This window comes from Notamacropus eugenii, chromosome 6 (genome assembly GCF_028372415.1).
Source record: "Notamacropus eugenii isolate mMacEug1 chromosome 6, mMacEug1.pri_v2, whole genome shotgun sequence".
Classification (NCBI taxonomy): Eukaryota; Metazoa; Chordata; class Mammalia; order Diprotodontia; family Macropodidae; genus Notamacropus; species Notamacropus eugenii.
In genome coordinates, this window is record NC_092877.1 from 199,340,087 (window position 1) to 199,354,078 (window position 13,992).

Genomic DNA, 13,992 nt, shown 5'->3' on the forward strand with positions numbered 1-13,992 from the left:
TTCTGATTGCTAACTCATATTTTATTTTATATGTTTATATTTACTCTTATGCTTGTATTTCAGTTTCTCCTCATCTTTGGTATTATCATCAGGAATGATTAGAAGGTCTTTTTTCCTAGTTTTCCAATTGTGCATAACCTTTGACTCATAAATACCAACCATTCTGGAAAGCAGTTTGAAACTATGCCCCTAAAGATACTATATTGGAAATAATATTACACATACTGCTTTACTTAATGACAATACTACTAATTCTCTATGGTAAAGAAATTTATAGCAGCTCTTTTTATGCAGACCAAAAATTGGGAACTAAAGGGGTACCCATCATGTGGAGAATGTCTATGTCTCAAATGTTCTTGCTCCACATTAGCTTGGGTCTTGCCACTGTATTCTCCAGGTATTGAATGCCTTGTTCCTCAAGTATCATAGAAAAGCTGGAAAATTTCCATGTATTCAATGTGGTCTGATCTAGGGCATGGTATGATCTCTGTGCACATGGTATGAATTTCCCAAGACTCTATGGTTTTTAGGAACACAATGAAAACACTAGGTGAAACTCCAGTAGACAGTTATTGGCCCTGTCAACTAGGTGGAAGGTTCTGGAGATTCAGAGCAACAGAGCTCCTGTCTCATGCCTTATTCAACAGTTCTTGCCCTGGTCACTAAACCATTGCCCATAGCTGGATTCTTGAACTGGATAAATGGTCGAATATTGTTTCTCTTCAGATTTTCTGATTACAACTTTTTCTGGTGCTATTTTTAGATCATGATTGTTGTAAGTGCTGGGAAAGGCACATTATGATACTATTTTCTACTCCAACATCTTTGCTTTTCCCTAATTTTTTTTTGCTTATGCCTCACCTCTGACTACCTGTGTGATATTGCTCAAGTCACTTAATGTCTCTGGACTTTAATTCCTTTTTGTTATCTGAGGGACTTAGAAAAAATGGTCTCTAATGTCCCCCCAGTTCTAAATCTACAGCCCTATTCTCTATTTTGCCCCTGCTGATGGCTTATGAATTAGAAATAAAAAAGAGAAATTGTGTTTCAGCAACCTGAGGAACAGTAAAGGGGGGATAAGAAAGGGGAAGGGAGGAGAAAGGCAGAAAGAGTGGAAGTCCTATTCTAGACAGAAGAAATACCTAGAAAATGTCTTCTTCTATTTGCCCCTTTACCTTTTTTCATATTAATTTTCCTAAAATATCCCCAAAAATGTGGTCACCAAAATTGATTACTGACAACTTAGGTATAAGCTATGCATTTGTTGTGTCTGGCTTAATTTTTATACAACATAGTAGGTGCTACAAGGCCTTTTTGCAGAAAAAGAAGGAATCGCTGTACTCAATTTGAACACATGTAGCTTAATCACATTCTAAATTTAGAGAGATTTGCGTTCTATCCTTAGTTAATGTCATTTTCTCATTGTGTTATCAATCTGCCTTTTGGATAACATTATACAATTAAACATTTTGATCAATCTAACTAAATCTTGTAGGTATACACATTACTGTTATATCACGGTCACCTACTATTACAGTAGATGACCTCAATTTACCTTTGTAAAAAAAAAAACTACTTTTTTTCAAATGGGAACATTTTGTGAATAAGAAATTTAAATATTGAAAAGAGGAATTAGTCACTTTTTTATTCCAATATGTTTTGCTAATATGTGGCATAGTTCTGAGAGCTGTGATGATTTCTTAAAAATAAATTATTACCTTTTGCTTATTTATCTCTTCTCACACTGACTTTCCTTAGCACTTAGTATCTACATCATATATGTTGGTACATAATTAGTGTTAATGTAATATTCTATTATATGCTTTGTTTTGTTCACATAGATGAGTCTAATCACCCTCCGAAAAATATAGACACCTTGAGGGCATTCCAGTGTACACCACCATTTAATGACTCATTTCAATAAATTCCATTTTGATGACGTTTATATTTGTCATAAAATAGCATGTAGAGACTCTCTATAAAGAGAGGGACAGAGGAAGTAAGCATATTTTGGAAGTTGTTTTAAGGGAATTGCTGGGTTTTGAAAGATGAAAATGAATGAAAGGGAAATATTTAATGACCTCTGTACTTAATACAAACAAACATACACACACAAAAATTTTTTCTCACTTAGTGTGAGATCTTGTGCCCAGCCTCTCAATGTAAATCTAAAGTCTATGGCCCTATCTCCCAGAAGTATTTTTCTCCAAATTTCATCTGATGAATGATTTAAATCTCTTATGATTTCAAGAAATTGATACAATATAATTTTGTTATGATAATCTTTGAATTTTTTAAGTGAATGATATCTTCACAAGAAAGACCAGGTTATAATAATTGATATAGACTATAATGTCAAGAGAATAGGACAATTTGGTAGTACTCGAAATGATACACATGAATCCAGCAAAGGATTTCCCACCTTCCAGTTATGCCTCATGTCAAAGTACAGTAGCCTTTAAGCCCCTAAATTACATAAAGGAAATGAAACCATACATCCTTGGAGGAATCGTTCCTTATTATCTCTTTCTTCCTTTTCCCTTTTGTACTTTATTGTTACTTGAAAATGTTTCAAAACTGTTTAAACCATTATGCTGTCAAAAATGTCTTTTCAATCTCATGCCAGTATCTTCTGACACTTTTAAGACAATTAACGATGAGGAAGACAACTGGTGTGGGTATTACTCAGCTAAGACAAGTCATCACTTCTTTCTAATGTGTCTACTTTATTTTTAGGAAAACCAATATACTGAGTCTTAGAATTGGACCTATAATTTTTCATGCAATTGGATATAGAATACTGAATAAAGTGGATAAGTTCAAATGCTCAAACTAGATAGTTCTAATTTTCCCATTTCTGTCAATTAAACTATTTTGTATTTGTTTCCACCATCCTTATCGTAAGCAGAGAATAGTATAGGGAACTATTCAAAAAACATTTAAGTGCCTATGATATACATGACCCTGCTGTAGGCTTGTGAATAGGAAGATTACAAATGATAATCCTGCCTTCAAGGAGTCTGCCTTGTAGTGAGTGACAGTGCACATAAATAAAATAAATGCAATAACAGGAGGGAGAAAGAATTAAAACTGGGTGGTTCATAGAAGTCTTCACTCATAAGCATGTACTGCTACTAGTGCATAATGCTTTTAGGTTTATGAAAACTTTATGTGTGTTTTCTCATTTGATCTTGAGCAGAAGATGTGAGGGGGGCTTCTGAGTGGCACACGGAGCACTGGTCCTGTCATCAAAAAGACCTGAATTCAAATCTAACTGCAAACACTGTGACTGTGGGCAAGTCACTCAACTTCTGGCTGCCTCAGTTTCTTCATCTGTTTTCAAATGCTGTTGTGAAGGTCAAATAGATATCTGTAAGACATTTAGCACAGTGTCTGGCACTGAAGGCACTTAATAAATAAATGTTTTCTCCCTTCCTCTTTTACTATCCCCATTTTACAAATGAAGAACCTGAGTCTCAGAGAGGTTAAATGATTTGTCTAGAATTGTATCATTAGTATCTAATTGAACAGGATTCAAATTCAACTATTTCTGATTCCAAGTCCAGCAATTTCCACTATATCACCTGCCAGATGACTTTTTGTGTTAGACACTGTACTAGGAAAAGATACAAAGATAAAAATGAAATAATCCCTACCCTCAAAGCGCTCTCATACTCTTGGAGAGAAGTAATATGTATATAGAAAATCAAATACAAAATATATTTGTTATCACAAAAGTCTTAGTTCAGTTTAAGCTCTAACAGTTCAAATTGATTATTTTTCCTCTGAATTTCCTTATTCCTCTCAATCAGCATCCAAAATTCTCAGAACTCTGAATGCATAATTCTGAATCATCATATTATTTTTCCTTATTTATATATGTTTTAGATATAGATAATATTTTAAAGAAATGTATTTTCTTTATTTGAGGGAAAAGCATTCATATTATATTCAGAGAGTTGTTTCCTGATACCTTCTCTATCCATAGGTTTAAAATTCAATTTAATACCCTATATTTCTATACACTATTGCCACTGCTGCTTTTTACAAATCAGGATAATGCTAATGACCCACTGTTAGTATGTTTGAAATGTTCTTTTAATTTTTTCCCCATTAGTGGTGATGGTTTTGTGTTATTTTTCCCTGCTTCATATGTTGTTGTTGTCCAATCATTTCAGTTATGTCTGACTCTCTGTGACCCCATTTGGGGTTTTCTTCACAAAGATACTGGGGTAATTTGCCATTTCCTTCTCCAGGACATATTATGGACGAGGAAACTGAGGCAAACAGGGTGAAGTGACTTGCCCAGGGTCACATAGCTAAAAAGGATCCACATTCATTCTCAGATCTTCCTGACTCCAGGATCCACCCTCTATCCACCGAGCCATCTAATCGCAACCTAGATGCTTCATAGGTAGTACCTCCTGAAATAATGGTCAGTAACACTGCCAGGTGAAGTTAAGAACAACATCCATGACGGCTATGTGGCTATGTTTGGAACTGAATGAGTGATCTTTGGTGTAATTTATCTCTCATCCTTTAGCTGAACTAAAAGCCTCAGGTATCACCACCTCTAACCACTAAATTCAGGTGAAGTCAAATATTACTATTGGACGTTACATGACTTTGAACAGTAACATCATTCTGCTCTTCCTCTCTTTATTCTTTTTTGATCTTGAGCAAATCAAACTCACTCATATTTTTCATTTGCAAAATGAAGAAAATAAGAGCTAGAACTAATTTAAAAATTTTAATATATTAAAGACTTGTACTGTTCACATACATCTCTTTGAACCTTTTAAGTCACTTTAAAAAAGTATACCACTACTGGAAAAGAATGAAGAATATAGAATGAGTTGTCCAAAGATATCACTAACTGTATATGTTAGAACCTAAAATAAATTTGGGAAATTTTGATTCTCATTCTAGTCCTATATTCCCTAAATTATCCTTCATTCATATCCTGATTCTTTTTTTAATTCATGTAGAACAAGGATAGAAGTATAAAATACAAGTCAACATATTCAGAATCCCAGATAAAATCCAGTTGTTTCAATCTGAATTTTTTCTTTTCTTTTTTAATCCTTTTAGCATTAAAAAAAAACTTTGTGTTTCTTTTAAAGAGCTCAAAAATAATGCTACTTTTTAAGATGTATCTTTTCATAAATTAACATCCTCCATACTCATTAAGAAGAATGATAAAAGTATGACATGTCCATTTGTGGGTGAAGAAACCAAGGCGCCAAATGTTGGAAATTTGCCCAAGATCAGAAATCATATAAATGCTATCAAGACTAAAACTAAGACCATGCTGACTGTTATCTTCCTTCACATGTTCTGAATTCCAACCACATGGAGTGAGTCAATGTTTTCTATTTTCATTTTTAAATAATATTTTATTTTCCCCCAACTACATATAAAAACAATTTTTAACATTTGCTGTTTTTTTTTTAAGTTTTGAATTTCAAATTCTATGATTCCTTCTACTCCTCCCTCCCTGAGATGGCAAGCAATCTGATATAGGTTATTCATGTAAAACATTTCCATGTTAGTCATTTTGTGAGAGAAAATTGAACAAGGAAGGAAGGAAGGAAGGAAGGAAGGAAGGAAGGAAGGAAGGAAGGAAGGAAGGAAGGAAGGAGGAAGGAAGGGAGGAAGGAAGGAGGAAGGAAGGAAGGAAGGAAGGAAGGAAGGAAGGAAGGAAGGAAGGAAGGAAGGAAGGAAGGAAGGAAGGAAGGAAGGAAGGAAGAAAAAGGAAGGAAGGAAGAAAAAGGAAAAAGAATATAATTCAGTCTGTATTCTGGAGGCAGACAGCATTTCTCATCCCAGGTCCTTTGGAATTGTCTTAGATTGTTGTGTTGCTGCAAAAGCTAAGTAATTCATCTTACAATATTGATGCAACTGTGTGTAACATTCTCTTGTTCTGTTCACTTCAATCTGTATCAGTCCATGTTTTCATATTTTCATCATGCCCATTTCTGTCTCCTTTCTGTCTCACTTATTGTTTCTTCAAAACTAAAATGAACCCTCTTTCACCACATCTACATCTATATCTTTAAGATATCAAGGTCCAATCTGGACGCCATTTCTTCCAGAAAAGACTCCTTGGCCTTACCTCTCCCTCCCTAGGCAAAACTGATTTCTTCTTCTTTAACTTTTGTTTAATATATTTGTATTTTTCATATTCTCCATTGTTGCAGATATTTAGACACATGTATTTCATTTTTTGTTGTGGGCTTGATGTGTTTATATCTGTATTTCTACCCATCACAATGTGTTATATATAGTAATCACTTCAAAAAACCTTTCTTGCGTTGAACTGGTTCATATACAAATGCTCAGTAAATGAAACCTCATCTACTTGATAGATCTCACAGAGCTAAATAAGGATGACAGTAGTAGTCATGACAAGGATAATACTTTACAACTTTCAAAGCACTTTTATAGGCATTACAACTAATTGTAAGTACTCTGTCGTACGCATGCTGTATTCTACAGTATCTCACTGATGTGTCAAGGTCTACATAGCAGTGAGACAGATCTAGGTAAGTAGTGGACTTTTGTAGAGTCAGATGAGGAGCCTAAGTCATAGTTCAACAATTTATGAGTTGAAGTTCCAGAAGTTGTTGAAAAACCAAAGCTAGCTAGTGGTCTGAAAGTCAGGAAACCAAAGAAGAAGAAAGGAATTTCTGGTTATCAAGCAATCAGCCAGTCAATTAACAAGCATTTATGAAATGTTTACTGCATATGGCGCAGTGTTAAGTGCTGGAGATGATGGGGTGCTTGTGCTCCTGTCCCAGCAGTTCCTGCTCTCAACAAGCTTATATTCTAACAAGGGAGATGACATATATAAACAGATATACACAGCACAGAAAATAGATGGAAGGTAATTATACTGGGCAAGTAAGTAAAGCACAGGGCCTGGAGTCAGGAAGAGTATTCTTTCTGAGTTCAAATCAGGCTCCAAAACTAGTACTAGCTGTGTGACCCTGGGCAAGTCACTTACCCCTGTTTGCCTTGGTTACTTCATCTGTCAAATGAGCTGGAGAAGGAAATGGTAAATCACTCCTGTATCTTTGTCAAGAAAACCTCAAATGGGGTCAGGAAGAGTCAAACACGACTCAAATGACTGAACAACAAAAACTTTAGAGGGACAGTTCAGAAATGTTCTTGGTGACAGTGAAGATAATCTTATCTGTGCTCAGCAATAAATCAAGAGGGCAGAAGCTGGGAGATTATCCCAGATGAGATTAAGAACCACAGAGTTTAAGAACTAAAGTCAGAATCCAGAGTTCAAGAATAAGAACTCAGAAGTGAATGTAAACCTGAGAAAGGGTTTGTTTTCTCTCTGAACTTTCTCTGACACTTTTTATTGTGGGGTGGATGATCCCACAGATGTCTCAACCAGTAGGCAGTAGAACCAGGAAACACAGTCAAATCCTCTGACTGAATTCTGAGTTCTCTGCACCAAATTGTAGTATTTACCATCCATCTACGAGGTAGCATAATATATAACATTCAGTCTTAACTCATCCTAACTGAAGCAAATAGAGGCAAGCCTGTAAACCAAGTAAGCAAAGCTCAACACATCTTGGGGTTTATATTTAGTTTAAAGTAGGTGTTGGTCATCCTGATGTCTTCATCATTCAAAATATGTGCACGTATGTTGTGTATGCGTGTGTGTAGGCATGTACATTGCAAAACCCAAGAGAAAATCAGTTTGAATACTGAAGGCAAATACTCTTAATTTGTGAATAATATGGATAGACATGTTTGTTACTACTAGTAACTAATAAAATTTATGCACATACATATACGTGCATCTACCATATGTATACATTCATACATACATATATAGATGTGCACACATATGCAAAGTGTCATATCTCATCATTTGCAATCTTGTTTTATCTCTCCATTATCATGGAGTTTTGTAATTGGTTCGCTAAAATCCTGTCATGGAAAAACAAAAATAAAGGAATTGAAGCAATCTTCAATGTTAAATGTTCCATGATGCATTCATCTAGCGTATGTAGATTCCATATTAAGTTGTGCACACAAATGTTACTGAAATCTAGGTGAGAGATTATGGTACACATTTGTGAAAAGTATTTGCTCATGCTTCCTACTTGGACTTAACTTCGATCTTTCCTAGAATGATTGTCATTTGGGAAGGGGGAAGGGAGGAGAAGAGACATTTTAAGGTTTATCCATTTTGCTAGGCAACAAATATTCCCTGAGTTAAACAGAAATGACCCAATCCAATTACTATGTGGTATAGTAAATTAATCAAATGGATTTGGATAAAACTCACCTAAAGAAATTATTCAGGACTATACAAAATAATGGAAAGTTTCTGTTCCAGAAATTACTTCTTGTCCTCCCCCACCCCCAACTCCCTGCTGAAGCATGTTTGAATTAATCCCCCAAGATTGAAATGGAAATTCTATATTAACTCTCTTTGTAACTTTTAGCTCAAAGAATATATAAGTTGTGTATTTATACTTATGAACATGTCAATTGTGTGCCCAGTTCTTAGAGAGAGAAAGACTTTGGTTTCATCTTTGGAAATTCCAAGAGAGAAGAAATACATGTCCTTGACATTTCATTTATTAGACAGAGGGTGGCACCATCTTAAGGAGGAGATGATGCATGGTTGCATTTTGGCTCTATTTTCCCTATTTGGGCTACAAACTATACCAAAACTGTGAAGGGCTTACCGCATTAGTAATTAATAGGGTCCCATTATGCTAACTCTCATACAACTTAGGACATCTTAGAGGAAAGATAAGAGAGGAATAATTTGAAGTAATTTTCTTGTAATCATGCCAATCACTTCAACAAAGTAGTTATTAAATGAAACAGTATTATGATGAATTATAGGACATCTAACATTGAATACCTTTTCTTATCATCAGCTTATGGTGCCTGATGCTTAAAAAAAAGGAAAGAGAAAGAGGAAAAAAATACCAAACAAGTGAGGGCCTATTCCAAGTAACGCTCTTCTTACTGTAAATAATAGTTTGTTTAGCAAATCCTGAATTTTAATGAGGCTTGAAAGACAGACCTACATTAGTCTCATGCTTTTCCCTGTGAAAGAAGCTAAAGTTTCCTAGTTGTACCTTCTCTTTAATGGTAGATATTAACAAGCATGAGTCACCTTTGATGACAAGGAATTCTTCTAGTTCAGATTTGCTGAAGTGATTAGACATTATTTATCTAATTAAATGTTCAAAACACATCATTATTGAAAGGAATAAATTTGGTGCATTTGTTGAACAGTGTTAACTGAAATGTAACTGCACATCATTTGACTTTTTAACATTTTATTATATCTAATAAGTCTTTCTGCGCTTAATTAAATCAACTTATTTTTTACAGTTAATTTAACGTGATTTCATTTTAGTTACAGAGTCTGAATCAGATATTATGTAGAAAACCAACTGTATACACAAATTAAGCTTCTGTTATTCAGGTGTTCTCTTGCATTTCATATAAGTCTTATTGCTTCTAGAAATCACCAGGATTTTAAATAGATATGATTTTCTCATTTTATATTGAGATTATTTTTATTCTTTGTTGTTTATTAAAATGGAAAACCTTTAGAAACATCACAATGCATTTTTTATGCCATGGAAAATGAACGTGTGACATTATTGTATCACATACAAGGTTCAATAAATATTTCTATCATTTATAAATGGGGAAGGGGAAACATATGCAGTTTTGGTGGGGGGAAATGTCAAATTTGAATCATTCTAAAACTAACAACTCTAGTTGCTGTCCTCTGCAAACTAGGCATCTTATATTTCAATATAAACAATAGAATTTAAGCAGTTCTGGAAAAGTTTGCAGTATTTGGACATCGATACCTTAATCTAGCTCTTATTTTTGAGTGATTTTATTCATCAAGTGGAACTTAGTTCCTGAATTTATAAACAAATGATTTCTTCACGATGATCAGCATTTACCATATTTTTCATCCTTAGTAAATAATCCTAAACTTTAAAATAGAAAAAAATAAGCCTCTAGTGTTTTAGTGTCAGAGAAAATGAACTGTGAGATGTTAGGTTCCCTTTGCTACATGGACATATATCCTGAAATGTATTTAAAAGAAATAAAAGGCAGTATTGCTAGAAACAAACAGGAAAATTCAAAAGTTGCAAGTGTTGGCAGATAATTTTAATTCAAATAATTAATCATCCTGCAAAACTACTTGTGTCTGAAATGTTTGAGTAATTCATGTTCTATGAACATTCAATTGAAAAAATCAGAAAGCAAGGCTCTCAGACACAATGGTAGTGTGGAAAGAAAGGAGAAAGAGAAAGAAAGAGAGAAAAAAAGGAAAGAAAGAAAGAAAGAGAAAAAAGAAAGGAAGAGAAAGGGAAAGAAAAAGAGAAAATAAGCAAAAGAGAAAGGAAAAAAGGAGAGAGAGAACCTAGGTCTTTACCAGAAGGAACCAAAGTATAAAAAGTGCATCATTTGTGTACACCAATGTGTGTGCAAATGTATTCACACTTAGAGGCTTATAAAGTTCCTTAGAAATGTTTTCCTTATGTTGCTTGAGGTAGTCACTTCTTTCTGCATTTTGGTACACTTAGACTGGCTCAAATTCCCAGGGGTAACTGTTCATGATCACAAATTTGGCCAAAGGATTTTTTTCATTACCCTCAAACATTTCCTTTCACCTCCAACCTCTAGGCAGGGCCATCGCTTTCCCTTTAGAGCAGTGAATATAAAGACGTGGGGCCATCCGGGCTGGCTGTGCCTGACCCCGAGGGCCCTTCTGTCAATCACCACCTCCCCATCTCTGCTCTCTTTCACACCAGGCAGCTGTACCCATCGCTGTCAACCAGGTAACAACCAGCAAACAATAGAGGCCTGAATGCCTGGTCTAGACACTCTTTTAGCCACTTATTTGCTGCTCTTGGCAGCTGTTGAAGCATAAATAAGCAGTTTGTAATCAGAAAGCTGACATCATCGCAGCTCAGCTGAGAGGGGGAATTGTTCCTGTGCACTGAGCTGTTTTTTTTTTCTTTTTTTCTCTTTTCTTTTCTTTTTCTTTTCTTTTTTTGGGGGGAAGGGGGACAACAGATTCTGGGGTGGGGATTCAGATTTGTGCCATGCTAAGCTGGTCTTTCTTTGATTTTCAGAACACAATTGATAGGTCTCAGGCCACAGGACAAACCAGATTTTAAAAAATATATATTCTATTCCTGATGAGAAGCCAAACAAGATGATAAATGTGCTGAAATGTACCATACATAGGTTTGGTCTGGGTGAGAATTCACCAGAGCCATGCAAAGGCAGAGAAAATTTAATGCCCATGATTCTTATCATTTTCAAAGGGGCTTCTGGCTGGTAGTGTCTGAACCCTGTATTTCTGATTAACTCCTAGAGGATATTCCTGGGGAATTATTGAGTTGAAGCATACTAGTTGACTTCCATGTCTGCCATGAAGAATAAACAGTTTTGAAGAAAGGAAGATGGGAAAAGTATGCTTATTCTGAATCCCTAGAGTAGTATTCCCTGGCTCAAGTTTGCCATTCAAAGAGATTGGCAGTAGTTTGTATGAGATGAGGTTAATTCCCAACCATTTTCCCTGAAACTTGTACAAGTCTCTGGTTCACCAATGCATCTGCCCAGGACCTTTTCATTCCCATGTATTATTCTGGTGCTGAGGTAGCACAAAGGAATTAAAAGGAAATTGTTTTGGTCCCTGTATAATTTTTAAAAAATTTGTTGCGAGGATGCTGAAGAAGTCAAGCCAGCTACTCCATGTTAACTTTAGTACTGGACATCCCAAATTCAGTGGATTCCACAGAGTGGGACACACTTCTCCAAATATCTAGAGGTATATGGGAAGCAGAGTGAATGCCCAGTCACCACAGGGATGAGGAGTTTTCTGAAATCTGTTCAAATTATTTTGCCCCTCTCCAGTCTCACAAGGAAAGAAGGTCCAATTCAACAAAAAATATTGACTTTCTATCTGTCAGACGCTTCCTGGTATGAGTTTGCTATAAGTAGCTCATGATTTAGAGTACAAAGGCATTTCCAGAATGCATGTTTAACAAAATGACATAGCAGATAATTGAAATTTATTTGCAATTTTCAAACTACAATAAACACAATTCTCCTTTTCTTTCATTAATAATCGCACGGCTAATGCATAACAATCCCTCTGCAGCTTTTACAAGCAAACTTGAGCTGCTGTGTTGTAATAGCTGGAAAAGTTAATGTAGCTTGAACAAGGTTCCTAATTGTCCCTGTCTCTGTCATATTTGTCTACTTGAATGGTCCTAAATACCACAGCGATTAATTACTACAGAGCAGGTATTACAAGATGTTATCATCCTTCCCCAACTGTCTGGGTGAATGGAGAGAGGCAGTAGATTGTTACAGTGTTTCATCTTTGCACTTCCTGTAAGGCACTTTAACCAGAAGATTTAATGTGTCAAAGTTAACTGCGTTCTCTAGCAGATATTCACATTCTAATTAAAGATTAAGAACGTAGTACATTACACTGTGATTTGTCATACATGGCTTGTTAAATAGGAAACCTACCGGGATTCCCTAACATTTTATAAACATTATTCAGGGCTTTTAATGTGGGCAAAGCAAAAAAAAAAAGATTATTCAGCTGCACTGTAGGACGGAGAGAGGGTCAGCCCCCACGTAGCCCCCAAAATAAATAAATAAACACACAACCAAATAAATAAATAAATGAAGCTGCAAAATAAATAAATAAATGAGTGAATGGATAGATAGATGAATGGATGCCTAAATAAATAAAAGATAGATAAATGGATGAATAAATAAGTAAAAGAATAGATAGATGAATGAATGGACAAATGAATGAATGAATGGATAGATAAGCAGACAGATAGAGAAATGAATGAATAAATAAACAATAAATATATGAATGAATGAATCAACAAATGAACGAACAAATACGTAAATAAAAGATCTGGACAGTTTGAAAACTTCTTCTATTGAGATTTTATTTAAATTTCTTATCGATTCCCCCTTTTTTTTTAATTTTTGGCTTTAATTATTCCTTTGGCTTTTTACAACGTTTGTATTTTGCTGTCAGCTATGCCAACCTAGGTAAGAAGTCTTTGTTTAAATTAGAGTGCCAGAGGAAGGAGGAAAGATGAAACAGTTTTCAATATGCAGAATGTGGTTTCAACTGATTCTAACAGCACTGAACGGCACACCACTTCCAGTATTAGTGGCAGAGGACTGGTTCACATTCTTTGATTGCCTGAGGAATAAATTAATGAGGTTACTGGAGACACTGGAAATTTGCATATTCACGGTTGCTTATTAGGTAGAAAGTGAATGCCAGGTGCATTGAATTTGGGGGATATAGGTTTTGTTAAAAATTAACTATTTTCTTTTTTTTTTCTTATGGAAAAGGGCTGCCCTGTCACTAGAAAGAACATGTACAGGAGACTGTTCAGACACAACTCCCATTAGATGGCTATATGAATAATTATGACATAGTAGGAAAGCAAAGAAAGGGGGCTTTTACTTGAGAGCCATAGAGAAGCAATTGAACCACTATTGTTATGAGGGATTCTAAATGCACTTGTTTTAGATGAGTCAGGAAACAAATGCCATTTACTCTCTCCTTGGATTTTAGATTATAAATAATCATGCTGGTGGCATACAGCATGTGCTCCCACCGTACATAATATAAAAAATTATTCATTCAAAAGAATCTTTGGCAATGTTTACTTTGGTGAATATTATAGTAGAGAATTCACCAATTCAGCTTGGAGGGAGGGAAGAATTCCTGCAGAAGTAAGTCCAAGATTGAATCCTGGAATGTATGTGTGACCCTCTCTCTGAGGAGTGGATGTACACGGTTGCATTGTTGTCACTGATTCCTGCCAGGGCTATGGGAAAACACATTGTTTGAGCTGTTTGTATCTCATTATGGTGAGAAGTTTTTAGCTACTGTGGGCAATCTTTTGGAGGTGGCTGTCC